Genomic DNA, 16,012 nt, shown 5'->3' on the forward strand with positions numbered 1-16,012 from the left:
AGAATTTAACTGAACAGAAATGGGGGGGGGAGCTTGTCTAGTTCTCTGAGCAGAATTCTGAAAGGTTGACTGGTTTGTGGAAGTATTAATTCTTTTGAATACTTCAGTTGACATTTAGGCAATGCTTCTACCCTTAAAAACCTTTTAATGTTCCTAGGGAATCTTTCCTTGCATTATTCGTTTGAAAGCCAGGCTAATGCCTGATTTTCAGTAGCTTCTGATTTTTTTTTTTCTTTTCAAATTTGATTTAAGTTTGACCAAAGATCTTAAATCACTTTGTATTTTATACCAACGAGTGTGGACGTTCTTTTCGACCAGTCTGTGTTTCCTGCATAATGGTATATTAGTTTGGTGCGGGTGTGAATCTGCAAGCAACAGAAATATGTCTGCTTTCAGTTCACTCACTAACTTTGCCGTTAATAATAATTACATAAATATTAATGTTTAATATGAAAGACTATCAAGTGTCTGACTGCTGAAGTATAGTTGCTATACTTATTATTGTAACAAACCATAATGTGTGCAATGACATGTGTTTGATACAGCAATGAAAAAAAATCTGGATGACAAAATGAAAACTCATTCAGGACTGACTATTTAGTGGTATATTTCAAAACAAACAAACTACTAATTCCAACCTGAATTCAAAAGAAATAGGTTATGGTTAGAAATGACCTAGAAATAGGTTATTTGTAAGAGATGAATGCTACATTCATTAAACTTGTTTGCTCTTCTTCTTTTTCTTTTTTATAGCTGCTAATTGCAATTATGGCTGGCTGATTTACTCATTAGTTTTCTGATTAACTTAGTTTTCCTTTGTCTTTGTAAACTTTGGTTTTAGGATTTTGAGGTGCTTGCCTCCTGTTGCACATTGGGGACAGGTCCCAGCTATAGCTCGTGAACAGCCCTGACGCTGTTTGCCATGTGCACGGGGTTGTGGAATTGCACTGGGAATGCTTGTGAGTTAGAATATGTATGCTTGCAAAAGACAGAGAATAGAAAATGTGATTCCTCTGTTTTATTTGGGTTTGGAAGTCTGGGCTACAGTGCATTTATACACTTCTGGTAAGGTGGTCCAGGCCTCTTAAGTGCTTGCAAGCCACAGAACTCGGAAGTAACAAATGTTCTTGTCTATATATGAATTTCTTTGTTTTCCTAAGAATAATATAGGTATTTTTATAGAGGAGAGCCTAGTATTTATTGTGACTTTTCCAAAGTAAAGTGGAAATAGTGTGGAAATAGGTCAGAAAAACTTTTTGGTAGTGGAACATCCATAACTATTGATTCTATTAACCCTAATTACTGCATCAATGTCATAAACCTTGGTACTTCTGTAACATTTTATATTTCCCAGATACTTTTGCAAAGTAGATTCTTTCTTAGTTGGGACTATAGACCACCCTCCCCAGAAAGTGTCTACTGACCATAGTTCAGGTCGGGACCGAGGTTTTGGGGTCAGTTCTGTGTGTAAGGTGAAGCAGTGTTTGTACAGCAATAAAATCAGTGTTTGTTCAGCACCAACAAGTGTCAGTATCTCCTAATTTAGAGAATTTACTGGAGTTTAATATGATTTTATGACTCTTACTTACATGTTTCCTAGTGATGCAAATAACTTAGTGACCACTACAATGCTGCTTAGACAAGATTTTTGTCATGCTGGGTGGATTCTGGAGCCTTACTGCCATCCAGCTGGTCTCCACGCTCTTTACATTTAGCAAGAAATGAATGAATAAGTCAGCCTGAGGTTTTGAATGAGGGGAGATATACTGCAGAAAAATACCCTGCTGTGTTGCTTCTTTCAAGATATAAGTGACAGTGTTAAGAGATAATTATTGAAATTAGCATGGAAATGTCCAGGGAGAAGACGATACATGAGGAAAGGGCTGATAAGGGCTCAGAGGTCTCTAGGTCCAGCCTTCTGTTGGTGACGGGCTTGGGAAGCAGCAGATGCTTGACAGGTACCTGCCCAACACACCTCAGCTGGTGGCACCACCTCAGTGTCCGTGCTGGAGATGGCCCTAACGCTGAGCTGTCCTCGCGGCAAGTGCCGCACGGACCCGACCGACAAGGTCGGGTTGCACCGGGAAGTGATTCTTGCTCTGCTCTGCAACCCGCGACCACGGCAGGGCGCCCGCAGCCCGACAGCCTCGTCACCTTCCTCCTCCCGTGTCCGCACCTGGGGAGCGCGGGGACCACGGTAGCAGTTCTAAGTGTTTGCTCCTGCTGGGCCAGCGGAGGAAATGGGCTGTTTGAAGCCGTGAGAAAGTCCCTCGAGAGAAATGTGTAACTCATCCTTGATGGGTTTGCTGCTAGTTTAGGGAGATAAAATTGCATAATCAAAGGCAATTAGAGCTAGTAGTGCATCTTGTGACTTATTGGTAGAGCCCATAGCCAAATTTATCTCAAAAAAATCTTTTTTTTTTTTTTCTGAAGTTTAAAAGTACTTTGTAAAACAAAGCTTCTTCTTGGCACCCTCTCGGAAAGTTTAAAATAAGAGTGAACTGTTGTCATTTTACCATGTTTTTTTCCTGCGGGGAGACCTGGGTTTTGCAGCAGGCCTTTCAGAGCTAACCTCTAGGGTAAGGGTAGTTAATGCGCATCCCCATGACCAGCAGTTCCTGTTAATGCAGCTGGATGCGCTCGCTGTGCACAGAGCCACACTCGCTGCGTGCTGCTGAACGCCCTCAGAGGAGCCGTGTGGGGGCCGAGGTCCTGGCAGGACCCTGAGGTGTCCCAGCGAACCCAGGGCGGCTCTGGTGGATGTGACTGGGCAGTCCCGAGCAGAGTGCGTCCTGGTCTGTGCTGCGGAGCTGCTCGGGGTGCGCTGGGCTGCGCACCATCCCTTGCTCCGATACAGCCGTATCGCACCAGAGCTGGGTGGGAGAAATGAAAAGGCAGTTTAATAAATCAGTAAAACATCAATTGGGGAAATATTAAATATTTGCAAATAGACATTTCCTTGAAGGCCTTAGGGCTGTGCCTGGCGTGCGGGCGCACACGGCAGCTGCAGCGGCGGCACAGGCACCGATTGTGAGCGGGTCGGCAGGCACGGGGGTGCCAGGCACTGCCATCCCTCCTGCCGTGGGCACAGCGGGCCCTTGTCCCCGCGCGGGAGCTGCGCCAGCCCGCGGGCGTCATCTGCAGGGACGCTGGAGCAGAGCGGGGGCCACGCTGCCGCTGCTGCATAGCCCTGGAGCGGGTGTGCCAGGAGCAGATCCCACGGGATATCTGCTGGGGGTGGCACCTGCCTCGCGGGTTCAGATGTGCACAGAGCAGAGGAGCTGTGGCCTGGCTGGTCGGTGCTGCATGGGATGGTGCGAGCAGCTCCTGCACCGCGTGCTGGCGGCCTCGCTGCCCTGCCTGGCCCCGCGTGGGGAAGTGTCTGGTGAGCTCTTCCAGCTATGAGGCCGCGCTGCCCGGCAGCCCTGGAGCCGGCGCTGGGCCCTGAAACCTCCTGAATCTCCCCGAAACCTCCCCGAACGGCTCCGGTGCATGGCCGTCCCCATTGATGAGCTCTGTGCACGTCCAAGCACCTTGTACACACGTGCATCCCATGGTCTGTATTCGGTACGAGTGCGTGGCAAAGGCTGAGCAAAAAATGTCCACCCAGCTTCTGCTGCCGTGTATGAAGTCCAGAACTAACTCTTAGATCATTTAATTCATTTAATTTTATGAATACGAAGTGTTCATATTGCTCACTGCTCAATTAATGCTGGGTTAAGCAGCGAGCACACTGCCAAGTCATGGGTGCAGAGTGTGTAGTTGACTCTTAGATCAAAATTAAAGACTGTTTTAGTGAAAACCATACTGAATAATGAAACCTGCCTTTAAGTAGAGCGGTTATTTCCCTAATCCCTTGATACTCACAGACTTCAGGGTTAATGAAAGAACAAGCTGAGTTTCTTTTAAAATTAAGGTATTTAGAAATTATATTAAATTCCCAGAGTATTTGTATGAACAGCTCTTTGGGTTTGGAAGATTGCTAATGAGTGTAGCAATTCATGTGCTTGGGCATCCCTGAGATAACTCTTATGGTGTTTTCTCTTAGGCCTACAACTCTTCTCTTTTTTTTTTTTTTTTTTTCTGGAAAAGAATTTTTTTTTTTTGGCAGCCTTTGAGATGGCAGTTTTTGGAGGCACCCGTAGAGGGAGATGAAGGCCATGATGTTTAATCACTTGCATTTGAGCCGATTTTAAAGCTTACCCCACAGATGCCTGTAAAGTTAAGGGTTAGCTTTTCAGAGGCTTTTAGCATGAAAGCTCAGCCAGAGGCACCTTAAAACTAATCTCTTTACCTTATGGGCACCTCTAGGCTAAGCTTTGGGCCTTTGGACTATTTTTGAGTGATACATGTTAAAAAGAGAAATATTTATTTCCTCATGTGCTCCAGCCAGCGGATTTTTCTGTGGTTGACCACAGAAAGTGAGTTCAGGTGTTCCTTACACTGTGTGTCTTACTGAGATCTTGAGAATAGGCCAAGTTTGTGAAAGAAAATGCAAAAACCAATGACGAAAAGGCCACCTGGGAATTGCTTAAAGTTTGTTTTAAAGCTTCTGGTGCCAGATGTGAAGCTATCAAGCAGATGGGGGTCTCGATGCCAAAGGCAGGTGTCCCTGATGCCGCTCACAGCATGTGCCTGCTCTGGCTTCACCCGGGTCTGTCTCTTCTGCTGCAGGCAGAGCTGGGGGTGCCTCTCCGTCCTGCTCTTGGCCTGAAATAGCTGTCTTTTCTGCTCATTCTCTTTTGCGGGAGCTAATTATTACAGTGGACCCTCTGCTTGGCACCAGTCAGTGCGTGCTCACTGCCTGCACATGTTTCTGGTGAGTCACTGATGGCTCTGACCTCAGCGGGGTCAGTGTGAGCTGGGCCGAGGGCTGAGCTCCCGTCTCATCACTTACAGCTGCAGCGTTGGAATCAAAACAACCACGTTCCAGCCTCTTGGTGCAACGTAAAGGTGCCTGGTAGCTGTAAATAAGCTTTGTTTGTGTAAGCACTGCTGTATTGGTGTCACAAGGGGAAATGTTTTGCTACTGTAATTTTATGGCCAGATGCTAAAGTAGTTGTGTACATTTAAAAAAAAAAAAAAAAAAAAAAAAGAAAAAAGTGGAAGTTCTAGGTTCAGGCAAAGCCTGAGTTGGAGACCAGTATTTACTGTTGGAAACGTGTATGTTTTTGCACTAATTGCACTAATTTTGCAGTAATTTCCCAAGCCCGTCTGTCCTTCCAGGTTTGCTTATAGCAGCTCCCTGCCCAAGAGCCAGGAGCATCTCTGAATGTAGAGTTTGTTATGGGAAATGGGAGTGTTCATTGAGCAGGAGGCAAGTTTGCTGAGATTTGAATTCTCTGTTAAGTTTTAATTAAAAAATTAAAATTAAATCTGCGGCCACTGCGGCCCTGCAGATCCCTAGTGCGGCGATGGTTCCTTCTTGGGCACGTGAGGAAGGTGAGGATGGCTGCCTGTGCAGGCCAGGGATGATCCCCTCTGGGGATCCTGTATGGCAGAAGAGCTGATTTCCATAAAGCTGGAGTTTTTTTATTTTTGTTTTGTGTCCTTCCTGTGCACTGCCCATGTGGAAACTGTTCCATTCACATTCCATCGCTGGGTGATTACCCCTCACACACCAGGTTAGCATGTCCTCTTCTGTGTTCAGCCCATCCTCTGTCTGGGCTTCTGTGGCTGATGCCTCCCTTCCCTGCAGAGACACTGAGGTGACACTGAGGTCTTGGTGGTGAGAACAGCTGCTGCCACCGAGGCCAGAACGTGCGGTTAGTAACAAGCTCGATTAAATGAGCTGAGCTTTAATAAAAATGTTTTTAATTGCAGATCTCCCCTCCTGTCATCATAAGACTTAGCAAATCTCTCCTTCCTCCCCTTGTCCAGGTGAGGAAGTTTCTCCCCATTGCAGTTAGACACCCGGCATGAGTAGATCTGCCAGGGGCCTCCTGCAGTCCGGTGCTCAAACCTGCTCCCATGGCAGCTGGGGCAGAGCTAAGAGCTTCTTTCCCAGGCTCAGGGGATATTTCCGTCATGTAGCTGCCTTGCCTGTGACTGCAGGTAGTTCAGCCATGGCTTCTCTGTGCTCCTGTGTCCTCTGTAGCTCGTTGGTGCCCTCGGTCATCGCTCCGGCTGCAATGCCTGGGTTTGCCTGCATGATGACAACAGCTCGGGCAAGAGAGAAAGACAGTGGCTGGTCTTGACGGAGCAGATCCACTGTTTCCTTTGGTGGCTTGCTTGAAAACGAGCTATTTTAGATGGCTTTGGGGGAGGGCAGGCAACCGTGAAGGCAAACCCACACTTGATCTCCTCACCTTCTGAGCCATGAGCTCAAGCGTGTCCAGAACTCGGAGAGACGCACGAGGGCAGTTGTCCGTGGCTTCGCCTGCAGTCAACTGGGCTGCATCAAGGCCACCAAATAAAATCCTAGGGATTATTTCCATGTTGTGATGCAGTGATGGGGCTGCACAGGTATAACTGCTGTGCACAGGCCCTGGGCCTGCTGCAGACGATTTGACAGCAATTTAACAAATTCCATGCTATACTGCAAATGATTTTCTGATGTAGATTATGAAAGGAAAAACAGACTGCCATAGAGTGATCTTGCTATATTTGGGAAATAAATGCTTTATCAGCTTTGTAAAAGCCATATGGTGGATTTATTCGTAATCAGCGCTTACATTCAAATGCATGTTCATGGCATTTAGTAATAAATTTTCCAGTATACAGCTCAGTACTCACTTTTCTCTCCTCTTCCAGCACATGGTTTGAGGGCAGTCAGCTGGCTGCGGCTCCAGGCTCCTCTCGTCTAGGCAGCGCGTACTGGGCAATATAATTCACCTCTTGCATTAGCGAGTCCTTGAAAACTCCTGCATATTTCATCTTCAGTTCTTGTCACTACGCAGATTTATTTTGAGTGTCACTGGCCTGTTGTATTACAGCACTGTGACTTTCTGGCAGGGTTTCCTCTGGAAACGGTCTCGGCAGATCATGTCTGCATGCGAGTAGGGTCCAAGCGGCCGCCAGACTGTCTGTCCTTGATGTCTCCCGGCATGTGCTTGGAGCCAGGCCAGGAGCAGGAGGTCGGGGGACGGCAGCTGGGTGGGAGCGCACAAGGGAGCCGGGAGCTCCCCGCTCCACGGGGCACTCTCGGTGCTCGCTCCCGGCAGCGCGTGCTGGTGCTGGGGCAGGTACCATGCCTGGCCATGGGTGGACCTAAGACAAGGCTCCTGCACGCCGGTCTGCAAGTAAGTGCTCGTGCGCGACCGTAGCCGAGTTCTGGTGAGGGCTGCTGCTTCTCTTGGTGTGGGTCCGTGCGCGGCCCCAGTGCGGTCACAGCTGTGCGCAGCGAGCGCCGGCTCGCACCGCTCGGCATCCACCTGTCACGGGGCTGCCTGGATGCCTGAGCTCGGCAGATCCCAGGCCGCCCTGCTCGCTGCATTAACTGTGTTGTGGTGTGGCAGCCATGGTCCTGCTCCAGCTGCTCTTGGCTACCTGTATAATGGCAGCACTTAGCACTAAATGGCTGCAAGAAGACCTCTAAAGCATTAGCTAATTAATCTGCACTGTATCTTTGTGAAGTAGCTATGCATTATTTAAGGAACTGAGAAGAGAACTGGAAAGGGAGTTGGAGTGGGCTTAGGATTCGGGATTTGTGACTTTGATCCAGGTGTACTTTGTTCTCGAGTTCGGAGCTGCTCCATTGCCCTATTTTATATACTCTTTTCATTGTCTTAGCCTGGAATGGAGTATTTTTTCACGATCAGGTTATAAGGTGCTATAAAAACACAGTTTCTAAAACATAAGTGAGGGGCTTATTGGTCCCAATCTCTGTCTCGCTAGTCAGAAATGCAAGTAAGCCTGTAAGGCAGGGAATGCAACTGCTAAGACCCTTTCTGGGGCTCGGAGGCTCCTCAAACACCTTCCTCCCTGAGATGCAGCGTGCTGCTTCACCTACCACAGCAGAATTGGGGACTTGGCTGTGGCTCAGGGACTGCTTTTAAGGTATTAGCATGAAGCACATCCATAATTTCCAAGACTGTGTATACAAGAAAAGCAGATCCATTCCTACTGCTGCCCTATGGAGCTTCTCAAGGATTGCCCTGGTGCTTTAACCCGAAATGACATGCAACTGCAGCATGCAATTTAGAGAGGAAATTACGTATGGGCTGGGCCATGTCGCAGTGATTAGTCTGCTGAGATACAACCATTTCCTCATCTGTGAACCTGGGCTTAATCTTCAAATTGTACAGCTGGCTTGGAGCACAACCTGGAGGAATCATTTGGGCAGTTGGAAAAGGAACAACGACAGTAGATATGACACAGCCCATGCTCACGGCTGCCTAGTGCAGGCGTTAACCTGGATATTGCTTGTGCTGTTAGTACCTCCTCGTTAGGAACGTCATAGAAATCTACCAAACTCATTGCCCAGGAGTTACTGTAAAACAGCCACAAGATGAAAATAATTTCTCACCTCCCATATGCTGCACCTGAGCTATCCCTGGGGAGGTAGGAAAGCTCTGCAGTGTGCCCTAAGCAGGTGTATTAGCACATGCTTCTCTTGTGCACAAAGATGAAAAATGGACCTTCTGGGAATGTGTGCAAGGAGCCCCTGGAGTGCAGCAGGGTGGGTGCAGGAGGGATGCAGACGCCGGGCTTCGTATGCACCCCGTGGAAGGTGCTGTGGATGAGGTAATTACCATTAATCAGTGTGCCAGTGTTTTAAATGTTGAAACAATCTTGGGCTTCTGAGGAGTTTCTTGACTTTAAATAATTTCTTCTCTTTTCTTTTTGACCAGCTGCAAATTCTCTCCGGAATTCCCCTAGCAATTAATGAAATCCATCTCTTTTCCTCTGCTTGGGGACACCATTGCCATGGTTACCTGTGCCTGTGCAGGGACCCTGTGCCGCAGCGATTCAGCTGCTGAGACATCCTGGGTGGCTTGGTCTGTAAGCGGAAAGGTCGATAGCGCGTTGGTGTGGCCTGAGCAGCGGTTCCACCTCGCGCTTGTGCTGCAGTTTTTCACTGAGAGCCATGAGAGCTTTGGGCTGTTATCACTGTGGGCAGCATGGCCGGGCTGCGCGCGCCAGGGCTCGTGGAGCTGCGCTCAGGGGTCGTGCGGCTGCGCTGCGGGATGTGGCAGAGCATCCACGGGGCACAGAGCATCCGGGGCGCGGGAGCAGAGCGAGCAGGGCCAGGCGCCCCTGGCCTTTGCTGAAGCCACGCCTGGGGCGCTTGGTGAAGCCTTTGGGTTCCTTCCGCAGTGTTCCCAAAGTACTGCGATACATTCCCAAAGTGCCACGGTACGAACCTGCGCGCCAGCACCTGAAGTGCTCGCCAAGCGCAGGGGCACTGGGGCATGGCCCACTCTGCGAGCGGGCGTCCAAGCAAAGCAAGCACCCAAGGGAGGGAGCGAGAAATAGCACTTGACTGTTGGTTCTTGTCTCTTGTGACTTCCTAGCCCCCTCTGCAAGGGGGGGTGCACATGCGCTCAGCCCCACGCCGTCTGCTGTCCTCACCCAAGCCACTTCGGTTGGGGAAGCTCTGGGTTGCATCTTCCCCTTAGGCTTTACACAAAGCCCTGGAAATTCCCTTGCTGTCGGCTCCCAGTCTGGCAATACCCTGGAATAATAATGCATGCCTTAAAAATGAGTGGTATTTTTACCCAAGTACATAAATACCTCCTCGTTGTCCTCATCAAAGGCCTGGATTCTCCCTAGATTTTGAATATCAAAGGTAGCACAAAGTGCGCGGCGGTGGTGGGTTATTTGATGAGCACTTTGAAGCCTTCCTCGGCGGGTTGTTAGCGTTTGCTCATTGCTCAGGCCTCTTATTAAATACAACTTTAACAAGTGCTGGAGGGAAAACGAGGTCCCAATGCTGTGGTGCGTTCTCCGCGTGGAGCCTGGCGCATCCCCACGAGTGGGACGCGACAGGAGCTGGGGCCGGTGGCTCCAACGCCCTCCAGACGTGATCACGTCTGCAGCAGGGCTGCTGCGCCGAGACGGGCCGACCGGGAACACCCCTGGAGTCTGACGCATCGGTAAGACGTGTACCTGGATGCGATTGTTACATTAGCACAACCACTTGTTTTAAGTGAGCAATCAGGGTGAGCAGGTGTATGAGTTGTGTGCAATTTCTCATACGTTTGGCATGAAGAGAGGAGGGTTGAAGGTTTTGGCAGCTCAGGATTAGACTGAGTGTCCAGAAAAATATCCTGGTGCTTTGGTGATAAATGTTCATGCTGATGAATTCATTACTCTCCATGCAAGAATGTTTTTTTTTGCTTTAAATGTTCAGAAAACATTCAAAAACATGACAAGAATAAAATCAGTTTCGTTTAATAAATTAGATTGAACTAACTGGATTTCCGCAAGGACAATTGGATTTAGTGTTATTTTGCATATCATTCCGGGGTCATATCGGTGGGGACATTTTAGGAAAAAAAAAACAAACATTGAAGGGCAACAAAACATTAACGGTCTCGTCGCTGTGTTTCTGCGCAGACCCCTCTGCGTCTAATGCCACCGCGGCTCCCGGCTCCCATGGCTGCTGCTGGCGCTGCGTGTGCGAACGCATCCGTTGCGCGTGCCTGCGCGGTGCCGCGGGAGTCACCAGAGCTGTGGCTTTTGGGTTTCCTTCCCGGAGGCACCTAATGGTCTGTTTAACAAGGCACAGCCGTTCATCTTGTTTGCTGACTGCTTAACAGGTGGATCTGTGGTGTTGGCAATAACTGTGTGAACATTAATAAGACATGATATCTCTGTGCTTGCCGTGGCCACAAAATGCTTGCCCATCTCATGCACGATCTCATGTTTACCTCCCCACACTCATCCTAAAGATCACCTGGAGTAAAATTGGGTGCAGAAGTGTGAAGACTGTCACCGTGCAGGGAAGTCACTTCTGTCAGCACCGAGACATGGCCTCGCTGGGGAGCTGCCCGAGGCAGGAGCTGGAGACAAGGACGCAGACGTGAGCTGGGAAATAGTGAGAGAGGGTGTCCAAGGAGCTGCACAGGGCCTGGGGCTGCATTTCCACCGGAGTCACTGTAGTCCCTGCGCTCGCAGTGCGGGTGCTGGGTGCCGACATGGCTGGCACGGGGCGGGCTGTGTGATGCACCGTCCTTGGGCTGCTCACTCTGAGCAGGAGGCAGCGGCACTGAAGCTGCCGCGGGAGCGGTGCCGCCAGCGTCTGAGCACGGGACTTCTGCCATTCGGGGGGAAGGATGAAACGAGGATCAGGCGCAGAGGAGCAGCAGAGCCGTGCTGGGCACTATGGTGCCGACGCACACGCTACAGGAGCGCGGTTTGGCTGGACCTGCTGGTTCCGCTGTTTGCCATCACCTCTCTGTGCAGAGGGTCACCGAGGAGAAGCGTCACCCTTGGATTTGGGCTATGTGCGATGAAGAACTGCAGAGCAGCACGAGCAGAACTTCTCTTGGTTCTCCATTAATGCTTGGACCTTTGGAACACACACACAATTAAAGCTCAGAGTCTCTTTTTCAGGGGTGCAGTGCTATGGGTGACGAGGACGCTGCGAGGACGCGCGCTCTACGGTGTCACCCAGCCCACGCGTGGCGCTGGCGGCTGCTGCTCCCACCACACTTGCTGCCGCACAGCCCGTGTCACCCCTTGCTCCCGAGCACCACGGCTGTGGCTCTTTGTGACAGCCCGGTTGTTCTCGCAGAGCACTGCGGCCTCGCTGGAACAAAGTGGCAGGTGAATTGGAGGTGTCATGACATTTCCCTACCAAAACCGGCTCATGCTGGAAATACATCTGACTGAAAACGTACAAAGTCCTCTGGATTTTGAAATAATTACGAAGTAGATTGCCACTTAGACTGCTGCAACAAGCTGTCTGGGTGGTCCAACTTTCAGCACTGCCGCCAGTTGTTTTGCTTTGCCATGTCCCCTTTAGCGCAGCACATGGCACTGAAGGCAGCAGCTCATCAGCCACCCACTGAGCGGGGTTGGCACCGTTGGGACTGACCACGGATGCCAGCGGCCACCTCAGACATCCGAATGGGGAGAGGGTGATGCAGAAGACTGCAATAGCCCTTTGGGCACCACTAAATTGCAGTGGGAAAAGTAGATCTATGTGTTCTCAGGAGTTTTTTCTTGGACCAGGTTTTTCCTGGCAAGTCAATTTGCTGTGGAAGGCACAGTTTGTGTATTAAAAGGTGTCATATTGGGAAAACTACGCTGCAAGGAATAAAGCTCCCAATTTGTAATAGGAGGTACATTTGCAGTGCATGCCATTGCAGTGACTCTTAATGGTATTCAGTAACATGTTTTAATGGTGTAAAATTGTTTGTGGTCTGTATGTGTTCAGTTCAGGGTTGCTATTAGAGGTGTCCACATGAGCCCCATTACCCAAGCCAGTCATTTCCCCCAGTTGTTTGTATTTATATGTATCACTTCACACAAACAAACAAGAAATGATTTCAAGTCAGCGGTTTTCTGTATAAGTTTTATTTCCTATTGTTACCAATAATGGTTACATTTATCATCACAGAATGAATATGGTGGATTTGTCCCTATTTTTTTTTCTTTTATTTACTGGCTCGCTTTTTCCTTGAACTTGGCAGCAGTCTGTAAGACCTGGGGATGTTTCAGTGCCTTGGGATTTGCAAACACTGAGTTCTTCACCGATTCATCTACAGCCTCGGGTACTGCAGAGCAGTCCTGATCTTGCTGTATTATCCTGAGGGCAGGTTTGGAAACTCATCCTTGTGAGGGCTGTGATGCTTTCTTGAACTAGTCCCGGTAGTGGTCTAGTTTTCTGCCCGGCTAGATTCGCAGTGTGATTTTCTGTGGGAAGTGAATCCTGGCTGAGTGATTGACCTTTGTGCTTTCAGCTCTGCAAAGAAGGCAAGGCTGGGGGTGAGTGTCTTCATGCTTCTCTCGCTGGCTCGTATTGAAGGACAAGCAGAACGTTTTTTTTTTTTTTTATAAAACAGTGATCCTAGTGCTACCTTTTGCACTGTTTGTTGTAACATTTCCTGTGCTCTCATGTTATAAGACATAGGCAGATTGAGTTTAATTTACATTACTAATTCATTGCTTTTTGATGTAGTCCCTGGCCAAGTTAAATTAAGGCAGTGCAGTAATTGTGGTTTAGGATCTGCAATTCAAAACTACATAGCTGTTCTGGCGTCTTGTATTAGTATGCATTATTTCAAAGAAAATAGAGCTTTGAGGTTATGTGAAATTTTGCATTTCCAAAGCTGCTGTTAAAACATTCATTTAGCAAATATTTGGGTTACAACAGGTGTCTCTTGCAGTTTTTCTAGCAGGAGAGAACGGGTGGCAAATAAGCAATGCTCTTGTGCAGCCAGTCCGTGTGTAGCAGCCGCAGCCGCTGCCTAACAGTCCTGTGAAAAGCAAGCCCACGTATCGGGGGCTTAGGGAGCAAGGAAGAGGGTGCACACGTGGCTGAAACGTGCAGCCCCTTGGAGGATAAGCAGATGATCTTGAGCGTAACTTTACAGTGTTTGTTCCACTCAAATGCACATGCAAATTCACATGTTTGCCTCCTACATTATGACCTAATATAATATCCAGCATTTGGGGAATTGGGTCACTCTGTGATATAGTGGAATTAACACTGTAATTTTTCTCATCAAGTGGAAATAAGTCATCAGGGAAAACAAGAAATAAAACATTGCCTTTATTTTTCCAATCTCTGACCTGGGTTTAGCTACACAGCCTCCGCTGTCCTGTCACGATCATCCCATGACCGATGTTCCCGTGTTGTCCCCATCGCTGCACCGCACGCGTCACCCTCGCTGCAGCGTGGGGAGGGCGCAAGGGCCACGCGCGGGGTTCAGAGCTCTCTTGAGCCCGGAGAGCTGCTGTGTTTGTGTCCCACAGAGGCTGTTCAGGCTGGGTGCAGACCAACAGAAACCAGTTCTGGACGTTGCACTGTCATTGCTGGTGGAATTGATTAGGAAAACAGAATAAAATGCAATAATGAAAACAAAAGGCTTCACTTGTGGTACCACTCAGAATAACTGTTTTCAAGCAAAAACTTACTCCTCAGCATAAGCTATGCTCAGCTGGTTCTAATGCACTGATGCTATAACATGTGGCCTTAATCTTTACAAACAGCAAATCCTATCTACCATGTAAGTATTTAAGCCAATTATGTCTCTGATGTAAGGAACATGTGACAGTTCCCACTGTATCCCTTAAAGGATATGGAAGTATTGGATCCTCCTGGAATATCCTGTATCTGAGTCCATTTCTTGGGCACTGTGTGTGTCCTGCAATGAGCTCATAGTTATGATGTGGGGCCCTGCTCTGCGGGGCAAGTTCTTCTTGGGTTGAAGGCTGCTGTGGTGCTTAGCCCAGATTCCGGCGACGCTTCCTCTGCGCCCGCAGTTATGGTGCCTGTTGCCTTGAGAGGAAAGATTTGATCAGCAAAGAGAAAGTTTGACTCTGGAAAAGCAGCTTCTGACATTAACCTCCTGTGCGGGTGACGGGAGCGGAGCGATCTCTGGAGCTAGGAGGTGCGAGGCAGTAGCCGTGTGCGCACAGTGAACGTCGAGACGGAGCGAGCACGTGCAGCGGGGCCGTGTACCTGGGACGTTGTGGGGACGGGGCCTGTCCTGCCGCTCCCTCCCATGGGCCATGTGCTGCTGCCCAGGGGAAGGGGAGGTTGAAAACATGGACGGGGCTGGCAGGAGAGCGTTAAATGGAATAATATAGATGTGGCACGAGCAAAATCAATCAATAGGAATAACTCTTGCACATGTAAGAGAAATTTGCATATCTAATGATGCATTTAACAGTTTTTAAAAAAGGAGTTAGTATTCTACCTTAGACCTGTAAGTAGGAAGTGGATTTAGTGCTCATGGAGATGGAGGTAAAAATAAATTAGCTGAAGGAAGCTTTTTATATAGGTTTTGTGTTGAGGTAAAAATCCAAGGTTTGGTTCAATTATTAACCCGATGCTTTTTTCCCCAGAAACCTGTTCATGGAGCTGCTAGGCCTGCCCCAAATGGAGCAGAAACTGCAGGTGTGGGAAGTGCTCCAATTCCTCACGATGCACCAGGCATCTGGGGTGGGAGCAGTGATGGTGACAAGTGACCTTTGGTGAATTCAATCTGCAAATGGCTCCTGCTTAGGACAGCTAATGCTTTTAGTTGCTGTGGAGGCTTCTTTCTGGGCTTTAAAAAGCTAGGAATAAATGGATTTGGTGCTCCTGTGCAGAAGGCGTAGCAAGCAGGTGGCTGATGGATTTGTTAAGTCACGAGTTGTGTTGGAAACCTTGTAGGACATTGAAATGCATCACTGTAACTCATGGAGAATGGGGAGAATAATTTTCCTTGTTAACAGAAGCGAAAGGTGCTGGTGTATGTCAGAGTGGAGATGCGAGGCCAAGAGCCTGTTGGGGAGGAGGGACCTCTCCACCTTGTGGGGAGGCCACGGCTGCCCGGGCTCTGCAGCAGCTCCCTGTCCCTTGGCTGCTTGGAGCTGCAGGAGGCAGCAGGAGGAACTGCGCTTACCCAGTGCTGCGTTTCCCTGTCCCAGACACGACCCTGGTCCAGGGGCTCGCAGAGCCGGGCACTGTGCAGAGAGGGGGCACTGAGTGCCGCTTCGCCCCACGGCCGCAGTGGGCCCTTGCTGAGCCGCCGCAGCCTTGTGCTTCTGTGTAGGGCTGCGGTGGTGCTGATCGGATGTGCAGGGTGGTGTCGGGCTGTTCTCCTGCATGGACTGAGCTCCCGCCCCAGCAGTGTTGGGAGCAGGATGTGCAGCGCTGTGGGACATCGGGGGGACTCTGCCAGGGGCTGCTGCAGCTCCCTGCATGGAGCACCACTGGCTGTGCTTTGTGTTTAGGCTCTGTGGGCTGAGGACCAGGCACATCTCCTGGGGGCAGCATCCATAGAGCAGGACCATCCCTGGAGCTGGAGCATCCCTAGAGCAGGACCGTCCCTGGGGCAGGACCATCCTCAGGTCGGGAGCATCCCCGGGACCTGAACATCTCCAGGTCAGGAGCAGCCCCGGGACGGGAGCA

The 16,012-nt window shown here is 49.4% G+C and overlaps 1 protein-coding gene across 2 annotated transcripts in view; it reads left to right on the forward strand.

Annotated features, from left to right (window-relative positions):
* The window catches only part of PPP2R2B (protein phosphatase 2 regulatory subunit Bbeta), a 53,897-nt gene that overhangs the window by 13,222 nt on the left and 24,663 nt on the right, over positions 1 to 16,012 (forward strand). The gene's annotated exons all lie outside the window — the stretch shown is intronic.

The sequence above is a fragment of the Tinamus guttatus genome, unplaced genomic scaffold (assembly GCF_059628265.1).
Source record: "Tinamus guttatus ecotype Peru unplaced genomic scaffold, ASM5962826v1 Tinamus_guttatus_pri_ptg000007l, whole genome shotgun sequence".
NCBI classification, from domain to species: Eukaryota; Metazoa; Chordata; class Aves; order Tinamiformes; family Tinamidae; genus Tinamus; species Tinamus guttatus.